We start from the raw sequence: 20194 nt of genomic DNA on the forward strand, positions 1-20194 counted from the left end.
TAATATGCATGGTATCAGAAAACTCCCAGGGTCTTTAAGCTTTTCAGGAAAGCTTTTCAAAATGACTGCACTGCATTCTTCAGTGAGGAGAACTCTTTCTGTTTCTCTCCAATCCTTCTTATGACTCAAGATCTCTTTCATGAACTTGGCATAAGAAGGTATTTGCTCAAGTGCTTCTGCAAATGGAATCTTTATTTCAAGAGTCCTGAGATAATCTGCGAAGCGAGCAAATTGCTTATCCTGCTCCTCTTTCCGGAGTTTTTGAGGATAAGGTATCTTGGCTTTATATTCTTCAACCTTAGTTGCTGCAGGTTTATTGCCTACAGAAGTGGTTGAAGAAGTCTTTTTAGAGGGGTTGTTTTCAGCATTTGTGTGTGTCTGATCCCTCATTGGCGATTGAGTGCCAGAGTTAGAAGCTGGAGTGAAACTGGACGCCAGCTCCTTGTCTGCTCCTGGCGTCTGAACGCCAGAGCTGTGCCCATTTTGGGCGTTCAGCGTCAGATCCTGCCCATTTTGGGCGTTCAACGCCAGACCCTTGCCCATTTCTGGCGTTGAACGCCAGTCCTGCTTTGTTTCTGGCATTGAACGCCAGTTTTGGCCATGGTCTGGGCGTTCAGCGCCAGCCTTCCACCAATTTTCTGGTGTTTTAGCGCCAGAATTATTTTTCCCTGGGCTCTTACTGTCCTCAGGTGAATTTTGGGTGGTTTGCTCATTTCTTAGCTTTTTGCTGCCTTGAGGTGGGGTATTTAATGTTTTCCCACTTCTTAGTTGAACTGCTTGGCATTCTTCTGCTATTTGCCTTGACAGCTGCTGCTTTGTTTGCTTAAACTGTTCGTCCATATGTATATTAGCCATCCTTGTCTCTTGTAACCTGTCTTTAAATTTGGCTAGTTGCTTTGTTAGAAAGTCCAATTGCTGATTGAATTCAGCAGCTTGTTTTACAGGACTGAGTTCAGCAGTTACTGTTTTAACCTCTTCATTCATGGAAGGGTTGCTGCTTAGGTACAGATGCTGATTCCTGGCAACTGTATCAATGAGCTCTTGAGCCTCTTCAATTGTCTTTCTCATGTGGATAGATCCACCAGCTGAGTAATCAAGAGACATCTGAGCTCCTTCTGTAAGCCCATAATAGAAGATGTCTAACTGAACTCACTCTGAAAACATTTCAGAGGGGCATTTTCGTAGCATCTCCCTGTATCTCTCCCAGGCATCATAAAGAGATTCATTATCTCCTTGCTTGAAGCCTTGGATGTCCAGCCTTAGCTGTGTCATCCTTTTTGGTGGAAAATACTGATTCAGGAATTTTTCTGTCAGCTGTTTTCATGTCCTTATGCTGGCTTTAGGTTGGTTATTTAACCACCTCTTAGCTTGATCTTTTACAGCAAATGGAAACAGTAATAGTCTGTAGACATCCTGATCTATTTTCTTATCATGTACTGTGTCAGCAATTTGTAAAAATTGTGCCAGAAACTCTATAGGTTCTTCTTGTGGAAGACCGGAATACTGGCAGCTTTGCTGCACCATGATAATGAGCTGAGGATTCAACTCAAAGTTACTGACTCCAATGGAGGGTATGCAGATACTACTCCCATATGAAGCAGTAGAGGGGTTAGAATATGACCCCAGAGTCCTCCTGGACTGTTCATTTCCGCTTAGGTCCATGATGGAGAAAGGGAGATGATGTAAAATAGAAAAAATATTTTTATTTATTTATTTATATATTTATTTCGAAAATGAAATAAATTAAAATAAAATAAATAAAAATTGAGTGAAGATTTTCGAAAAACTGAGGAGAGAGAAAGTGGTTAGGAAGTTTTGAAAAGGATATGATGATTTTGAAAAAAAAAATGTTTTAAATTTTTGAAAGAAAAATCTGAATTTTAGAACTATATTTCGAAAATTTGTTTTTAAAATAGAGAGAAAAGATATTTTTTATTTTTAAGAGGAAAGAGAAAAACAATAAGATAGCACAAGATTTAAAATTTTTTTAGATCTAATGCTCCTTATTTTCGAAAATTTTGGAGGGAAAACACCAAGGAACACCAAACTCAAAATTTTTTGAAAACCAAAATAAATTTTTCGAAATTCAAGGGAAATCAACAGGAAAACACCAAACTTAAAGTTTGGCACAAAATTTAATAGAGAAAATATTATTTTTGAAAAAGATTTTAAAAAGAGTGTACCAAACTGCCACGGGCTTAGACTAATGCGCTAGCCAATTGGGCAGTAAAATGTAACACTTGTTTTAAAGAAGGACATTTTTAACCAAGAACAATAATAAGAGACTCTAAACCAAAAAAGAAAAATTTTCCTAATCTAAGCAACAAAATAAACCGTCAGTTGTTCAAACACGAACAATCCCCAGCAACGGCGCCAAAAACTTGGTGCACGAATTGTGAATCACACTTTTCACAACTCGAGGATGATGCTATTATTTAAGTGTGGAGAGGTCGCCATCTCCGGCGAACTTTATTTTGGTGAACCACTTTTCAGACTCTCTTTTATCCTATTTTGTTTATTTTATGTATTTTATTTTTATTTTTATTTTATTTTTATCTTATTTTATTTATCTTTTAGTACTTGCACATTTTTCTGTATTTTTACTTTATTTCTGCATTTTGCACTTTGATTTATATATATATCTTAGATATTTAGTTTAGTTTAGTTTGCACATTTAGTTTATTAGTTGTGATATAGAACATATGGATTAATTAGTTTAGTTTACCCTTTTAGCATATGATGAATTAGTTTAATTGAAAATAAAAAGAGTAAACTAGAAACTTTAGTATAACAGAATCACAACAATCCACACACCTTATATCTATATAGCAATAAATGTTGGTTAATTGACAACATTTTTCAAAGAAAATACTAAATTTTATAAAAGCCATTCTAAGATTCACATTGAGTTGAATGGAACTTCTTGCTCTCTACTTGCATGACATACATAATTGATATATGGTTTTTGAGCCAAAGAACACACAACCCGTGAGTTTTTGAGCTTAATTGTATGGTTACATTCAACCATAAAATTTCATTCCTGTGTGTTTCGCACTTCTTTTCTATGCTTGTAATCTCAACTTTGTTTCAATCTATATGTCCAATATAGAATGTAGATACATACATGCATGTGATTGATGCCATTATTTGAATTTTTGCTCACTTATCCCAAATAAGCCTACCTCCTACATCACCCTTGTTAGCCCCCTTGAGCCTTTTAATCCCCTTTTGTTCTATAACCACATCACTAGCCTTAAGCAGAAAAAGAAATTAAAAATCCCAAGTTGAATCATTGGTTAGCTCAAGATAGAGATTATGTATCCACTAATTGTGGGGAAACATGGGAACATGGGTTGATAGAAAAGGTATTAAATTAAGAAATTAATCAGAAATTTTGGGAGCATGCTCATGAGAAACCAATTTAAATTAAAATACCATGTGCATTGATATATGTTATGATTGAAAAAAAAATCCTTTTTAATTAAATAAGTAAATAAGGGGACAAAATTACCCCAATAATAAGTTTAGTGAAGAAATCAATGCACATGAGGTAGAATTAAAATAAAGTTGGTATATGAGTATGTAATAAGAAAGTGGGAAAATTGGGAAGACCAGGATAATTTTGAATTTTTTTATAGAGAATATATATGTTAGGTGAGATCTTAGACTAATCAAGGATTCAACTTATAGCTCACTTAGCCTTTGGTGCACGAATTGTGAATCACACTTTTCACAACTCGTACCACTAACCAGCAAGTGCACTGGGTCGTCCAAGTAATACCTTACGTGAGTAAGGGTCGAATCCCACGGAGATTGTTGGTTTGAAGCAATCTATGGTTATCTTGTAAATCTTAGTCAGGAAGTCAATTATGTTTATCAGTTGAATTGTGAATAACCAAGAGAGCATAAATTAAAGGTTACTTGTTATGCAGTAATGGAGAATATGTTGGAGTTTTGGAGATGCTTTGTCTTCTGAATATCTGCTTTCCTCTGTCTTCTTGTTCACGCACGCACGTTCTCCTATGGCAAGCTGTGTGTTGGTGGATCACCATTGTCAATGGCTACCTTCCATCCTTCCAGTGAAAACTATGCTCACGCACTCTGTCACAGCACGGCTAATCACTGGTTGGTTCTCGATCCGGTTGGAATAGAATCCCTTGATTCCTTTGCGTTTGTCACTAATGCCCAGCCTTCAGGAGTTTGAAGCTCGTCACAGTCATTCAATCCTTGAATCCTACTCGGAATACCACAGACAAGGTTTAGACTTTCCGGATTCTCATGAATGCCGCCATCAATTCTAGCTTATACCACGAAGATTCTGATTAAGAGATCTAAGAGATACTCATTCAATCTGATATAGAACGGAGGTGGTTGTCAAGCACACGTTCATGGGTTGAGAATGGTGATGAGTGTCACGAATCATCACCTTCATCACAGTTAAGCGCGAATGAACATCTTAGATAGGAACAAGCGTGTTTGAATAGAAAACAGAAACACTTGCATTAATTCATCGAGACACAGCAGAGCTCCTCACCCCCAACAATGGGGTTTAGAGACTCATGCCGTCAGAGAATACAAAGTTTTTATCTGAAATGTCATGAGATACAAAATAAGTCTCTAAAAGTTGTTTGAATACTAAACTAGTACCCTAGGTTTACAAAAAATGAGTAAACTATGATGGATGAAGCAGAGATCCACTTTTGGGGCCCACTTGGTGTGTGCTGGGCTGAGATTTAAGCAATTCACGTGCAGAGGCCATTTGTGGAGTTGAACGCCAGTTTTTGTGCCAGTTTGGGCGTTCAACTCCAGCTTTTGATCCTTTTCTGGCGCTGGACGCCAGAATTGGGCAGAGAACTGGCGTTGAACGCCAGTTTACGTCGTCTATCCTTATGCAAAGTATGGACTATTATATATTGCTGGAAAGCCCTGGATGTCTACTTTCTCACGCAATTGGAAGCATGCCATTTCGAGTTCTGTAGCTCCAGAAAATCCACTTTGAGTGCAGGGAGGTCAGAATCCAACAGCATCAGCAGTCCTTTTTCAGCCTGAATCAGATTTTTGCTCAGCTCCTTCAATTTCAGCCAGAAAAATACCTGAAATTACAGAAAAACACACAACTCATAGTAAAGTCCAGAAATATGAATTTTTCCTAAAAACTAATAGAAATAAACTAAAAACTAACTAGATCATACTCAAAACTATATGAAATTAACCCCAAAAAGCGTATAAAATATCCGCTCATCAGCCTTATATATATATATATCCTCACCTTTACCTTAGCCCCATTACAACCTTGAAAAGACCTCATGATTTTTGTATGTATGCATTAGATATTTGTTGATTGGTTAGATGAAGAACAAAGTTTTAGAAAGCATGAATAGAAAAGAATAGAGTGATTAACCCCAAACACTGAGTGATTAGAGAGCAAACACAAAAATCCAGTGAGGGTTCAATAGCTCATCTCCATATATCCAGATTTAATTATTTAATTGTCTTGCAAGTTTATGAAATATTTTAACTCAACTCAATTGTGAAGGTGCTTTAACATGATTTAGGCTTGGCTATGCATGTATGATTCCTTGAAATTATGAATCAAATTTAACCACATGTAAGCTCTATATATATAGGTGGATGATAGTTAGAATTTCATGTTTCATTTAGGTAGCTTACATTTAGAATAGGTTGCATTGCATAAGATTCCACCATTCTACCTTCACTTTTTCTCTTAGATTTAGCATGAGGACATGCTAGTGTTTAAGTGTGGGGAGGTTGATAAACCCCTATTTTATGATTCATCTTGTGCTCAAATTGAGTGTTTTTATCAAATCTTCACCCACTTATTCATATGAATTGCAGGGTTTTACTTTCCCCTCCTTATTTTATGATATATATGAAAACATGTTTCCTATGCTTTAAAACTATTAAATTTAATTATCCTTCATTACCATTTGATGCCGTGATCTGTGTATTAAGCATTTTCAGGCTTCATAGGGCAGGAATAGCTTAGAAGACAGAAAGGAAACATACAAAAATGGAAGGAAAGCACAAAAATGGAGTTTTGAAGAAAAGGCAGCGACGCGTACGCATGGACGATGCGGACGCGGCCTAGCGCAAAATGGAAGCGACGCGTACGCGCAACTGACACGTACGTGTGACAAGGAAAACTCCCAGATGACGCGAACGCATGACCCACGCGAACATGTGACCCACGCGAACGCGTGACAGACACCACATGCAGGAATCTGCAGAAAACGCCCTCAGCGATTTCTGGACCCCTTTTTGGCCCAGATCCAAGCCCAGAAACACAGAATAGAAGTCAGAGAATGGAGGAATCAAAGAGAACAAGGAATCATACATTCAGAAGATACAATTTTAGGTTTTAGATGCAGTTTTTAGAGAGAGAGGCTCTCTCCTCTCTCTTAGGTCTTAGAATTAGGATTTCTCCTATTTTATGGTTATTTCCTCATATCAGGTTCAATGTTTCCAACTTTAATTTATGTTTCTATTCTACTTTTATTTATTCTAATGCTTTTACTTGTATCTGATTTATGTTGCCAAATTGGCTTATGAACCTTTTCATGTTAATATTTGAATATTCTATTTAATGCAATTTAAGGTATTTTAGATTAATGATTGTTTTATTCTATTTATGATGCTTTCAATTTAATTTAGATTTTTCTCCTTTTAGTTTTGGTTAAGTAATTGGTAACACTTGAGTTATCAAACTCAACAGTTGATTGAAAATTAGGATTACTGATTGATTTGGATCTCTCTAAGCTAGTCTTTCCATAGGAGTTGACTAAGACTTGAGAATCAAGTTAATTAGTCCACTTGACTTTCCTTTATTTAGTAAGGGTTAACGAAGTGGGAGCAACAGAAAATTCTCATCACAATTGATAAGGATAACTAGGATAGGATTTCCAGTTCTCATATCTTGCCAAGAGATTTTCTAATTATTAATTTATTTTTCTTGTCATTTAAAATTACTTGTTCCTTATTTCAAAAACCCAAAACAAAATATACTTTTTCCATAACCAATAATAAATCATACCTCCCTGCAATTCCTTGAGAGACGACCCGAGGTTTAAATACTTCGGTTATAAATTTTATTGGGTTTTGTTACTTGTGACAACCAAACTTTTGTATGAAAGGATTCTCTGTTGGTTTAGAAACTATACCTACAATGCACATATCCCAAAACAAACAGAGGGTTGTGCGAGCGCCACGATGCCCTCACGCTAATAGCATAAACATGGTCACGCATATGCATGACCGACACCTACGCGTCGCCCCCTCAGTAAGCGACCCATGCGTACGCGTGGAGTACGCGTACGCGTCATTCGCAAATCCGCACCTGAACCCTGCGCAGCCCTGTTTTTCATATCTTATCTTTCTAAATCCTAATTTCTTTCCTCTTCTTTCTTCTTTCTTTTCTTTCTTCTTTATTCTCCCATCTTTTTCCATTCTTTCTCTTTCTTTACTCTTCTCTTCTTCTTTTCCCTTCCATCATATTTTCTTCACCTCACGTTCTTCATTACCCCCTCTTTATCACCTTCTTCTCAAGGTTCTTTCTTTCTATTTTCTTTTTCATCTTCTTTTTTATTATTTATCTATTTTTGCATTATTTTACTTGGTGTTAGAAATCTAATTGGGTGATTGTTTTCTTCCATATTTGTTTGTGGATTATTAGGGAGTTATTTGACAATTATCACTAATTATTATTTTTGGGTTATTTGCATGTTCAAATTTAATACTTTCCCTATCATATTAAACATGCATACCAAGTGTTTGTGAAAAAGCCTGTATAGCATTATGAATTCTTAATTATTCTATCATTCTACTCTAATGCTTGTTTTTCATAAAACCCTTCCAATATTTTATTAATTAAATATGATTGTCAATACAAACGTTATTGTTAGTTTGTTACGAGTGATAATCCATTTTGGCTTTTAATGCTTGATCTATGCTACTCATGCCTTTGCCAGCATGCCAATAAACATCTTGCATTTAATTGCCTCAATTTATCATGCTATATTTCCATTGATGTCCTAATTGCATGGAGTCGCGACCATGTGTTAACGACATTCTTCTTTACCTTGGCATGATTATCACTCGTACTGCCCTCTTCCTTGCTCTATCCCTTTGAATTCATGCCCCTTTCTCTTCTCCCTTTTCAGGATGGCCACCAGGAAGGGTACAGAGAGAGCCTCTAACAAGTCACCGGCAAAGAAAAGAACAAAAAGCACAAGCACCTTCAACAAATCAGCTGCTCCCACAGATACTTCAGAGGTTGGATCGGCTGGACCGGCAGGCGAAGCGAATGGAGCACCGTAACAAGCGCCGATTTACATACCTCAAGGAGCTGATTGTTGGCAACCACCCACCTGAGAAAGACCAAAGGACACTCTGGACTCCACCTTACCTACCAACACCGAGAGCCATGCCGGCCCCAATTGTGGAGACACTGCTACCAGCCCCCCTTTGTTCCTGATTGATGGCACCGAGGACGGTGCCAAGCTTTAAGTGTGGGGAGGTCGGTCAGTAGCTGACTTCCGGAGGTAACTTTTCTCTATTGACATCAACATTTTTAGTTTTTCTTTTGTTAGTTAGGATAGATTACATGTTAATAATTGCTTGCATGTATGTTTTGCTTAGTTAAAGTAATGAGTTTCTTTTCAAGACCCTATTTTTGAAAATTTTCACTAATTTAAATTGAAATTTTTTTGTTAAACTTGTTGAAAGTTGTATTTGGAACATGGGTTATAGCTAAGAACACACAACCTGTGAGAATTTGAGCTTAATTACATAGTTACATTATTTAGCCATAAATTTTTATTCTTGTGTGTTTTCTTCCCTATGATTGCAATCTTTGCTTTGTTCCATTCTATATGTCCAATGTTTAGTGTATTTATATGTATGCATATGATTGAGACCATCATTTGTTATTAGCTCACTTATCCCAAATAGCCTACCCTTTTAATCACCCTTGTTAGCCACCTTGAGCCTTTTTATCCCCATTTGTTCTATATGTTACCACATCACTAGCCTTAAGCAGAAAAATAAATAATTACCCCAAGTGAATCTTTGGTTAGCTTAAGTTAGAGATTGTGTATCAATTAAGTGTAGGGAACTGTGGGAACTTAGGTTGATGAAAGTGTGTTGTGTTTAGTGACAAAAGTATTGGGAATTTGGGTGCATACTCATATGAGACCAGAAAAAAAAATTAAAAAACTCATGTGCATTGATATGTTATGTTTACTTTTATATTTTCAATAAAAAAAAAGAAAAGAGAAAAAGAAAAATAAAAATAAAAATAAAAAATATATATAATATAAATAAATAAATAAGGGGACAAAATTATCCCAGTACTAAGTTTAATAAAAGATCAATGCACATGTGGTGAAATTAAAGAAAAGTTGATACATGAGTATGTAAAATATACAAAAGTGGGAATTTTGGGTAGCTAGACATAATTTTAAAGAGTGTATGTATGATGACATGTCACCATGTCATGTTTTTCTATGCTTTTTCATACAAGAAATTTATAATTAGTGCTTAATTATTGCATTCTTTTGTGCTTAAATGGTATATTTCCTTGATCTTTTGATTTTATAAATTTTGTAGGAAATAAGAAGAAAAAGAAGCAAAAGAGCACAAAATAAGCTAAAATGAAGAAAAGAGGAATTTTGGGCACATTTTGGAGTTGAGGTGATGAAGCAAGTTGGCAACGTGCAAGTGTGTGTTCAGGAAGGATGCGCGTTGTTGCTGGCGTGTTTTGCCAACAACTTGGGCAACAACGCCAGGCAGCCTGACCTTGCCCTCTTCAAAGGAGCATATCTTGAGCTAGAAAACTCCAAATGAGGTGATTTCAGTGGCATTGGAAAGTAGACATCAAGAGCTTTCCAACCATATATCATAGCATGAGATTGGAGTTCATTTAAAGACTCAAAATTTGGCTTTATTTAGAGCCTCAGACACTAAGGGCGTTGTTGCTGGCGTGTTTTGCCAACAACTTGGGCAACAACGCCAGGCAGCCTGACCTTGCCTTCTTCAATGGAACATAACTTGAGCTACAGAGATCCAATTGAGGTACTTCTAGTTGCATTAGAAAGCTGACATCCAGAGCTTTCCAATGATATATAATAGTCTATAGTGAAGCATAAAATGGAAGATCAAATCAGAGTCATCTTTAGGCCCCAAAAACAAGAAATGAAGTTGAGAGTTAAGGAGGAATGAATGAGCCAAAGAGGATGCTCGAACACGTTGCCAAGGCAAGGATGAACTGGCGTGTTCCTTGGCAACTCCAGAAACAATGCCCAGGCCAAGAAATTGGGCTAGAGGAGTTATTGAGCACGTTATTAGTGGCGTGTTTGGCAAAAACGCCCAACCAAGGCAGCCTGACCTTGCCCTCTTCAATAGAGCATAACTTGAGCTAGGAAGGTCCAAATGAGATGATCCCAAGTGGATTGGAAAGAAGACATTCCAAGATTTTCAATCATATATAATAGTTCATATTGAAGCAAAGGATTGAAGCTCAAAGTTCAGGCAACATCAAGCATAAAAAGTGAAGTAAGAATGAAGAACAAGCCAAGTGTTTGGCAACAACTTGGGCAACAACGCCCAAACACCATGTCCCATTCCCAGGAAATTGCCATGCACGTTGGCAACGTGTACCAAGGCTGGCGTTTTTGCCAGTAATGCCAGGCCATTGGGCCAGAGCAATGAGAATGAGCCCTGTTTCCTCTGTTTGACAAGAATTCTTTCATGAAGCAAAATCAACAAGAACAAGGCCCAAATTGCTAACCCCAAAGGAGAATTTCAAGGAGTTTTAGGAATAGTATAAATAGAGAATAGTTTGGTACTCTAAAAGGGGGACTCTTAGACACTTTTACATTTACATCATAGTAGTTACTTTTGCTAGTTTTTTTTTACTCTTCTTTGTACTACACTCCCGATTTGGGAAGCATAGCAGAGAGGAAGTTGGTTTTCTTTTGCAAGTTTAAATTTCAGTTTTCAAGAACTTCTTCTTCATTCTTCAATATTATTCACTACTCAATTTTAATGTCTACTTTTGCATTTATGGTTGAAATTAGAGCTATGATTCACTAAACCCCATTTTCATTAGGGGGAGGAGCTCTGTTTATTTGAATGGGTTAATGGCTTTTCTTTTCCTTCTCAATTCAAAGTGGTTCATCCAAGAGGAAACTCTTGTTCTTCACAGATTCAATCACCATCGAGAGAGGGGTTGAATCTATATGAATTATACGGTGAACTTGAGAAAGGAGCCATATAACTCAGTTTAGAGTTCATCCTTTCATGATTTCTTGGATCAATATATTTTGGGTTGGTATGTGAAATGTAACCTTCCTTAGTTGAGATCCTGGAAGTTGTGTGGCCTTGGATTAGAAATTGAACTTCACCTCTTCTCATGACTAATTAGATCACGAGAGTGGCAATTGATTGTGTTGAGAGAAATTGAATTGCCAAGAGATTGGGATTCAATTATTCACAATCCGCCATGGATCTATACCCATGATTGAGAAGGAATTGAGCAAAAATCAATTCATGACAATTTACATCTCTGACTCCTAATGATCTCTCTATTATTAATTCTTATTTCTTTTGTTCTTTAGTCGTTTTGAATACCCACTACCCAATTCCCTTTTATCTTCTTGCAATTTATCTTTCTTGCCAATTACATTCTGTTTTCTATATCTTGCAGTTTACTTTTCTAGTCTTTATAATTCCGCAATCTTTACTTTCTTGCAAGTTATCTTTAATGTCATTTAAGTTTCTTGCATTTTAAGTTTCAGTTATTTACTTTCATTGTTCTTCTTTATTCTAGTTCTTTAAATTCTTTGTCATTTAACTTTCCGCAATTATATTCAAAAATCAAATCTCATGAATTCAAAACCATGTTTGCTTGACTAAAATTACCATTTAACTAAAGTTGCTTAATCCACCAATCTCCGTGGGATCGACTTACTCCGGTGAGTTTTACTACTTGATACGACCCGGTATACTTGCCGGTTGCGCGTTAATATTTTAATTTTCGCATATCATGTTTTTGGCGCCGTTGCCGGGGATTGGCAAAAATTAACAATGATTAAGTGAATGGTGGTCTAGATTAAGCATTTTCTTTGTTTTTGCTTTGTACAGTTCTTTTAATTTTTTTATTTCTTTTTGACACTAAGGTGTTTGAGTTATTGCCTCACTAAGAAATTCATCTCTGAGATATGAATTTCAATTTTCCTTGGTGTTGTGTTTTACAAAATTCAAATGGAGTTCAACTCATCTTATGATCAAACAAATTTTATGGGATATTACCCACCATCACCAATCTCTAATGGTGGCTGGGAATATCACCAAGAAAATACCAATTCTGAGCACTCCAATTCATGGAGATTTGCTTCAGAGACACAAGATGAGCAAGAGAATCATATGGGATACTTCCCACCACCACAAAATGATTCAAGTCGTTATTCTAATGGTGGCTGGGAGTATCACCAAGGAATGAAAGAGCATCCACCCTCACGTCCCAGTTTCTCATTTGAAAGTTCTTCATCACTTGATTATACCTCAACACAAAGTTTCTTCCAAAATCCATACAAGTCATCCCATCAATCACACAACTCATTCCACACCCCTCAACACAACTTCACCACAACACACCCATGTCACCAAAATTACTCTCAACCTTCATCTCTTGAACCAGCAGATGAGGATTACCTTCAAGCCATTGAAATACATAGAAAACTCGTGGAAAGATACACACAACCCCAATCCTGGAAAGAAATCATCCTCAAGAAGATGAATGGGCCTTTAGAGCAAACAAGGGAGAACTTAAAACCATCAAACAGTAAGGATGAAGACCAATTTATGGGTGAGGAAGTGGAAAAACAAGAACAAAAGGTCCCTATGTCAAGTGAAATTGCAATAAAGGATAAGGAACATGAGCCAAGGATTCCATGTCCATAGAGGCTAATTGAAGTGACAATGGAACATGAAGATTTCCTCCCAAAGAACTTAATGGAAAATCATGAAGAAGAAATAGAGGAAGAAAATCAAGGAGATTCACATTCAATTGAAGCAGAAGATTACAGGAAGGAAGCGGCCACTGAACCATCAATTCAAAAAGCTCTTGATGAAGAGAACACTCCAACAATCACACAACCACCAAGACTTGGATTCAATGAAGTGAAGGCAATTAACAAAAGCACCGAGAAGAGGATTGTGACCAAGCTACAAAGGACAATATTCATGAAGAAGAGAAGGTCAACTACAAGCAATCCTCCCCCTGATCCAGCAAGCAAGCTCAATCAAGCCATTAACAAAAGAAAGCTTTCTGAGGAGAGACCAAGACAAGGGGTAATAGCTGAATCTTCTCCTCCCTTGAGGTCTTTCCTCTTAACAAACTGGAAGAAGAGGAAGAAAGTGAAGAACAACATACCAACAGTAGGTAACGTTTCTCTTCTTTGCTTTGTTTTCTTTCTTTGCTTTGTTTAAATTCAATAAATAGGCACATGGTTACATTCTACGTTTGGTGTTGCCCTGCAACAAATCGTTTTCAATCCCTTGGGATGATTGCATCAATTTTACATGAAAGTGTCACACTAAGATTCTAAGTTTGGTGTACCACTTATTTTTATATGCAAGTCATCCAGCAGCACCAATTGTCTGCATAATCACAATGCCTCTGCAAATTTATCTTTCTTTTGGTTTGACACTTTGTTATTCTGTCTACTTTAGTATTTCTCTGCTTTTAATGCTTTCACTTATTTTGCTTCTTAACTGTTTTGTTAATACAAGCACCAAGAGATCCTTATTCATGACATATTTTTGGCTTGATGATTGTATTCAACATATAACAGTTCCTTTTGTTTAGTTTTAATTCAAATAAATTGACATATGATTGCATTCTAGTTTGGTATTGCTATGCAACAAAATTTGCTTCCAATCTTTACTAGATACGTGCATTAATTTCAAGTGAAAGTGTCACACTAAGTTTGGTGTGCCACTTATCTTTTATGTAATGTATTGTGCTCACCTTCTTAAGTTTGCAATCACACTGTCTCTGTCTCTTGTGCCTTGATTATTATCTTTAATTTTGCTTGCTTAGAACACGTGTATTACTAACATTTCATTGTGTAAGACATTCATGATCCATCTTAGCCCCATAGCCGTTGTTCTAATTGTTGCTTGAGGATGAGCAAGCATTCTGAGTTTGGCAAGGGAAGAGGAAAAATAGACGAAAAAGGACAACAATGATGAAGATGAACTACAAGGTTATAAAGTCCCTTTTCCTCTCATTTGTTTCCAGTACTCTAAATTGCATGATTGTCTTTATCTCTCTGTATGCATGTGTGGTATGAATAAGCATAGCTTGAATTTTGATTTGCAATATGTTGCTGTGACATTATGACTACCAACTTGAGTTTTGTGAATTCAAAAGCAAAAAAACGCATCATGATCATAAACAAACAAGGATTTAAAGAAGAACTTAGCATGTGCATACAAGTATTGAAAGGCTAGTCTGGTTAATTGTTGCTCAAGTGCATTAGATTTTATTTAATTGAAGTTTTCATCTAGGACGTCTTGTGAAATCTTTTGAAATCATGAAAACCTTGAAAAAGTAATTACAAATTAAGGCAAGAAAGAAAAAGGGAAAGAATGAGAAAGCTGAAGGCTCTGAGTACCAATGACAATTTCATTGTTAAGTACTTGTGGTGTTTATGTATCAAGTAAAATGCTTGAAAACAAAATACTTAGAAGTCAAGGCTAGGCTCAAGTGCAAAAGTACTCCCTCAAAGCTCAAGGCTCTGAGCATCAATTATTAGAGAATCAAGAAAAGAAACAAATGAGCTTAATGAAGTCCTCTAATTAAATGCTTGTGGTGCTTATGTATCAAGTGGTAATACTTGAAAACAAAGCATTTAGAGTCGTAGCTTTGTTATCAACTCATGGGGCAAAGCACCCAAAAGGAGAAGCTAATAAGAAAATCAAAAGCTTGTTTCAAAGAAGGAATATAAGACAAAGATTTCATAAATTAAACTAGATAGAAGCATCAATCATTTACATTTCTTTTGTGATTGTAGCATACTTAGAAAACTAGCTTACCATAAACATTGAGTTGCTATTCTTTTTACCTTGGATTGTCAATCTTTATTGCATGATTCTTTTCTTGCTTGGGGACAAACAAGGTTTAAGTTTGGTGTTGTTATGACATGTCACCATGTCATGTTTTTCTATACTTTTTCATACAAGAAATTGATAATTAGTGTTTAATTATTGCATTCTTTTGTGCTTAAATGGAATATTTCCTTGATCTTTTGATTTTATAAATTTTGTAGGAAATAAGAAGAAAAAGAAGCAAAAGAGCACAAAATAAGCTAAAAAGAAGAAAAGAGGAATTTTGGGCACATTTTGGAGTTGAGGTGATGAAGCAAGTTGGCAACTTGGAAACCAAGTTGGCAACGTGCAAGTGTGTGTTCAGGAAGGATGCGCGTTGTTGCTGGCGTGTTTTGCCAACAACTTGGGCAACAACGCCAGGCAGCCTGACCTTACCTTCTTCAATGGAACATAACTTGAGTTACAAAGATCCAATTGAGGTGCTTTCAGTTGCGTTAGAAAGCTGACATCCAGAGCTTTCCAATGATATATAATAGTTTATAGTGAAGCATGAAATGGAAGCTCAAATCAGAGTCATCTTTAGGCCCCAAAAATAAGAAAATGAAGTTGAGAGTTAAGGAGGAATGAATGAGCCAAAGAGGATGCTCAAACACGTTGCCAAGGCAAGGATGAACTGGCGTGTTCCTTGGAAACTCCAACAACAATGCCCAGGCCAAGAAATTGGGCTAGAGGAGTTATTGAGCACGTTATTAGTGGCGTGTTTGGCAAAAATTCCCAACTAAGGCAACCTGACCTTGCCCTCTTCAGTGGAGCATAACTTGAGCTAGGAAGGTCCAAATGAGATGATCCCAAGTGCATTGGAAAGAAGACATTCCAAGCTTTTCAATGATATATAATAGTTTATATTGAAGCAAAGGATTGAAGCTCAAAGTTCAGGCAACATCAAGCATAAAAAGTGAAGTAAGAATGAAAAACAAGCCAAGTGTTTGGCAACAACTTGGGCAACAATGCCCAAACACCATGTCCCACTCCCAGGAAATTGCCATGCACGTTGGCAACGTGTACCAAGGCTGGCATGTTTGCCAGTAACGCCAGGCCATTGGGCCAGAGCAATGAGAATGAGTCATGTTTCCTCTGTTTGACAAGAATTCTTTCATGAAGCAAAATCAACAAGAGCAAGGCCCAAATTGCTAACCCCAAAGGAGAATTTCAAGGAGTTTTAGGAATAGTATAAATAGAGAATAATTTGGTACTCTAAAAGGGGGACTCTTAGACACTTTTACATTTACATCATAGTAGTTACTTTTGCTAGTTTTTTTTACTCTGCTTTGTACTACACTCCCGATTTGGGAAGCATAGCAGAGAGGAAGTTGGTTTTCTTTTGCAAGTTTAAATTTCAGTTTTCAAGAACTTCTTCTTCATTCTTCAATATTATTCACTACTCAATTTTAATGTCTACTTTTGCATTTATGTTTGAAATTAGAGCTATGATTCACTAAACCCCATTTTCATTAGGGGGAGGAGCTCTGTTTATTTGAATGGGTTAATGGCTTTTCTTTTCCTTCTCAATTCAAAGTGGTTCATCCAAGAGGAAACTCTTGTTCTTCACAGATTCAATCACCATCGAGAGAGGGGTTGAATCTATATGAATTATATGGTGAACTTGAGAAAGGAGCCATATAACTCAGTTTAGAGTTCATCCTTTCATGATTTCTTGGATAAATATATTTTGGGTTGGTATGTGAAATGTAACCTTCCTTAGTTGAGATCCTGGAAGTTGTGTGGCCTTGGATTAGAAATTGAACTTCACCTCTTCTCATAACCAATTAGATCACGAGAGTGGCAATTGATTGTGTTGAGAGAAATTGAATTGCCAAGAGATTGGGATTCAATTATTCACAATCTGCCATGGATCTATACCCATGATTGAGAAGGAATTAAGCAAAAATCAATTCATGACAATTTACATCTTTGACTCCTAATGAGCTCTCCATTATTAATTCTTATTTCTTTTGTTCTTTAGTCATTTTGAATACCCACTACCCAATTCCCTTTTTTCTTCTTGCAATTTATCTTTCTTGCCAATTACATTCTGTTTTCTATATCTTGCAGTTTACTTTTCTGGTCTTTATAATTTCACAATCTTTACTTTCTTGCAAGTTATCTTTAATGTCATTTAAGTTTCTTGCATTTTAAGTTTCAGTTATTTACTTTCATTGTTCTTCTTTATTCTAGTTCTTTAAATTCTTTGTCATTTAACTTTCCGCAATTATATTCAAAAATCAAATCTCATGAATTCAAAACCATGTTTGCTTGACTAAAATTACCATTTAACTAAAGTTGCTTAATCCACCAATCTCCGTGCGATCGACCTCACTCCGGTGAGTTTTACTACTTGATACGACCCGGTATACTTGCCGGTTGCGCGTTAATATTTTAATTTTTGCGTATCAATGTATAGGTGAAGATCTTAGGTTAATCAAAGATTCAATTTATAGCTCACTTAGCCATATATATACCCTCACCTTTACCTTAACCCCATTACAACCTTGAAAAGACCTCATGATGTTTGCATTGGTACATTAAATACTTGTTGATTGGTTAGGTGAAGAACAAAGTTTAGAAATCATGACTAGAGAAGAGTAGAATGATTACCCTATACACTTGAGTGATTAGAGTGCATATACACCATCAGTGAGGGTTCAATGCTTGATTCTATGTTCCTTGCTTTCATGAGTTGTCTTCTTACAAGTTTACTTATTTTTACTATATGATTTTAATTAGTAATATTTGATTTATATTTGTCTTGAAAAACTTATTTACTTTTAACCAAGTAGGCAAAATCATTTTAGCATATAGTTGCATTCATAGGTTGCATTGCATTGCATGAGTCTTACTTTCCCTTATTTAGTCTTTTAATCTCCTTGAGCTAAGCATGAGGACATGCTAATGTTTAAGTGTGGGGGGATTAATAAACCACTATTTTATGGTTTATCTTGTATTTAATTGAGTGGTTTCATCAAGTCTTTACCCACTTATTCATATGATTTGCATGATTTTACATTTTCCTTCTTAATTTTGTTCTATAATTGAAAACTTGCTTCCCAAGCCTCTAAATTACCAAAAATTAATTCCCCTTTATACCATTCGATGTCGTGATATGTGTGTTAAGTTTTTTCAGAGATTACAGGGCGGGAATGGCTTAGAGGATGGAAAGGAAGCATGCAAAAGTGGAAGGAATACAAGAAACTGAAGGAATTGCTAAGCTGTCCAGCCTGACCTCCTAGTACTAAATCGACCATAACTTGAGCTTTAGAAGTCCAAATGAGGCAGTTCCAGTTGTGTTGGAAATCTAACATCCGGGGCTTCGAAATGATATATAATTTGCCATAGTTTCTTTAAGAATAGATGACGCGCACGCGTGCATCACGCGCACGCATCGTTCTGCAGAAATTCCAGCGACCTGCACGTATTTGAATTCGCCCCCAGTGATTTCTGGGCTGTTTCTGACCCAGTTTTTGGCCCAAAAAACACAGATTAGAGACTATAAAGTGGGATAATCCATTCATTCATTCATACAACTTCTAATTATTCACAAATTTAGGTTTGAGATGTAGTTTTCTAGAGAGGGAGGCTCTCTCCTCTCTCTTAGGTCTTAGGTTTTAGGATTTAGGATTTCTCTTAGTTTTAGGATTACTTTTTCTCAATTCCAGGTTCAATGTTCCTTTAATTTTTGTTCTCTTCTACTTTAATTTATTCTATCATTCTAGTTTATCTATTTCCTTTCTTGATCACTTTATGTTGCTATTTGATTTATGAATTCTTATGTTTAATTTGATTTTCTATTTAATACAATTTGAGGTATTTCAGATTTAAGATTGCTTCCTTCAATTCATAATATTGATACTTTTAATTTAATTTAGATTTCTTCTCCCTTTGCTTTGGTTGAGTAATTGGTGACACTTTAGTTATCAAACTCATTGTTGATTGAAAAATTGGGATTTGCTGATTAATTTGGATCCCTCTAAAGCTAGTCTTTCCATAGGAGTTGACTAGGACTTGAGAAATCCCATTAATTGGTCTACTTGACTTTCCTTTATTTAGTAAGGGTTAACTAAGTGGGAGCAATAAACAATTCTCATCACAATTGATAAGGATAACTAGGATGGGATTTCCAGTTCTCATACCTTGCAATGGTTTTCATGATAATTAATTTACTTTCTTGTCAGTTTATTTTTCCTGTTCACTATTCATAAACCCCAAAAAGATAATTTTCCATAACCAATAATAAATCATACTTCCCTGCAATTCCTTGAGAGTCGACCCGAGGTTTAAATACTTCGGTTATTAATTTTATTAGGGGTTTGTTATTGTGACAACCAAAGTTTTTGTACGAAAGGATTCTCTATTGGTTTAGAAACTATACTTACAACGGGAATTTATTTATGAATTTCTTTACCGATAGAAAATCTAGTTCGTTCAGCCCTCATAAAAGATATCCAGCTGAGTCCATTTAGAAAACATGTCCGGAGGGCATTGCCTGGTCAGTAGCTTGAATCTCTCCCAGGCTTCATAAAGGGTCTCACCATCTTTCTGCCTGAAGGTCTGGACCTCCACCCTTAGCTTAGTCAGCTTTTGTGGTGGAAAAAATTTAGTCAAAAATCCAGTGACCACCTTATCCCAAGTATCCATACTCTCCTTAGGTTGAGAATCTAACCACAGCTTTGCTCTATCCCTCACAGCAAATGGAAAGAGCATGAGTTTGTATACCTTAGGATTCACTCCATTGGTCTTAACAGTATCACAAATCTACAGAAAATTAGAAATAAACTGATTTGGATCTTCATGAGGAAGTCCATGATACTGGCAATTTTGTTGCACAAGAGTGACCAGCTGTGGCTTCAGTTCAAAGTTGTTTGCAGCTATGGGAGGCACCATAATACTTTTGCCATAAAGATCTGCATTGGGAGCAGTGTATGAGCCAAGCACTCTTCTAGGTTGCTCGTTCTCATTCAGATTTTTCATATTGGCATTCGCAGTATGATTTTGATCCATGGTGGACTCT

The 20194-nt window shown here is 36.3% G+C and overlaps 1 non-coding gene across 1 annotated transcript; it reads left to right on the forward strand.

The window, feature by feature from the left end:
* Positions 1-19647: 19647 nt before the first annotated feature.
* Positions 19648-19755, forward strand: LOC148544492 (small nucleolar RNA R71). Its single transcript, XR_015900770.1, has one exon. It is a non-coding gene; the product is annotated as a small nucleolar RNA R71 (small nucleolar RNA).
* Positions 19756-20194: the final 439 nt, after the last annotated feature.

Source organism: Arachis ipaensis, chromosome B9 (assembly GCF_059453495.1).
Source record: "Arachis ipaensis isolate K30076 ecotype BB chromosome B9, ASM5945349v1, whole genome shotgun sequence".
Taxonomy (NCBI): domain Eukaryota; kingdom Viridiplantae; phylum Streptophyta; class Magnoliopsida; order Fabales; family Fabaceae; genus Arachis; species Arachis ipaensis.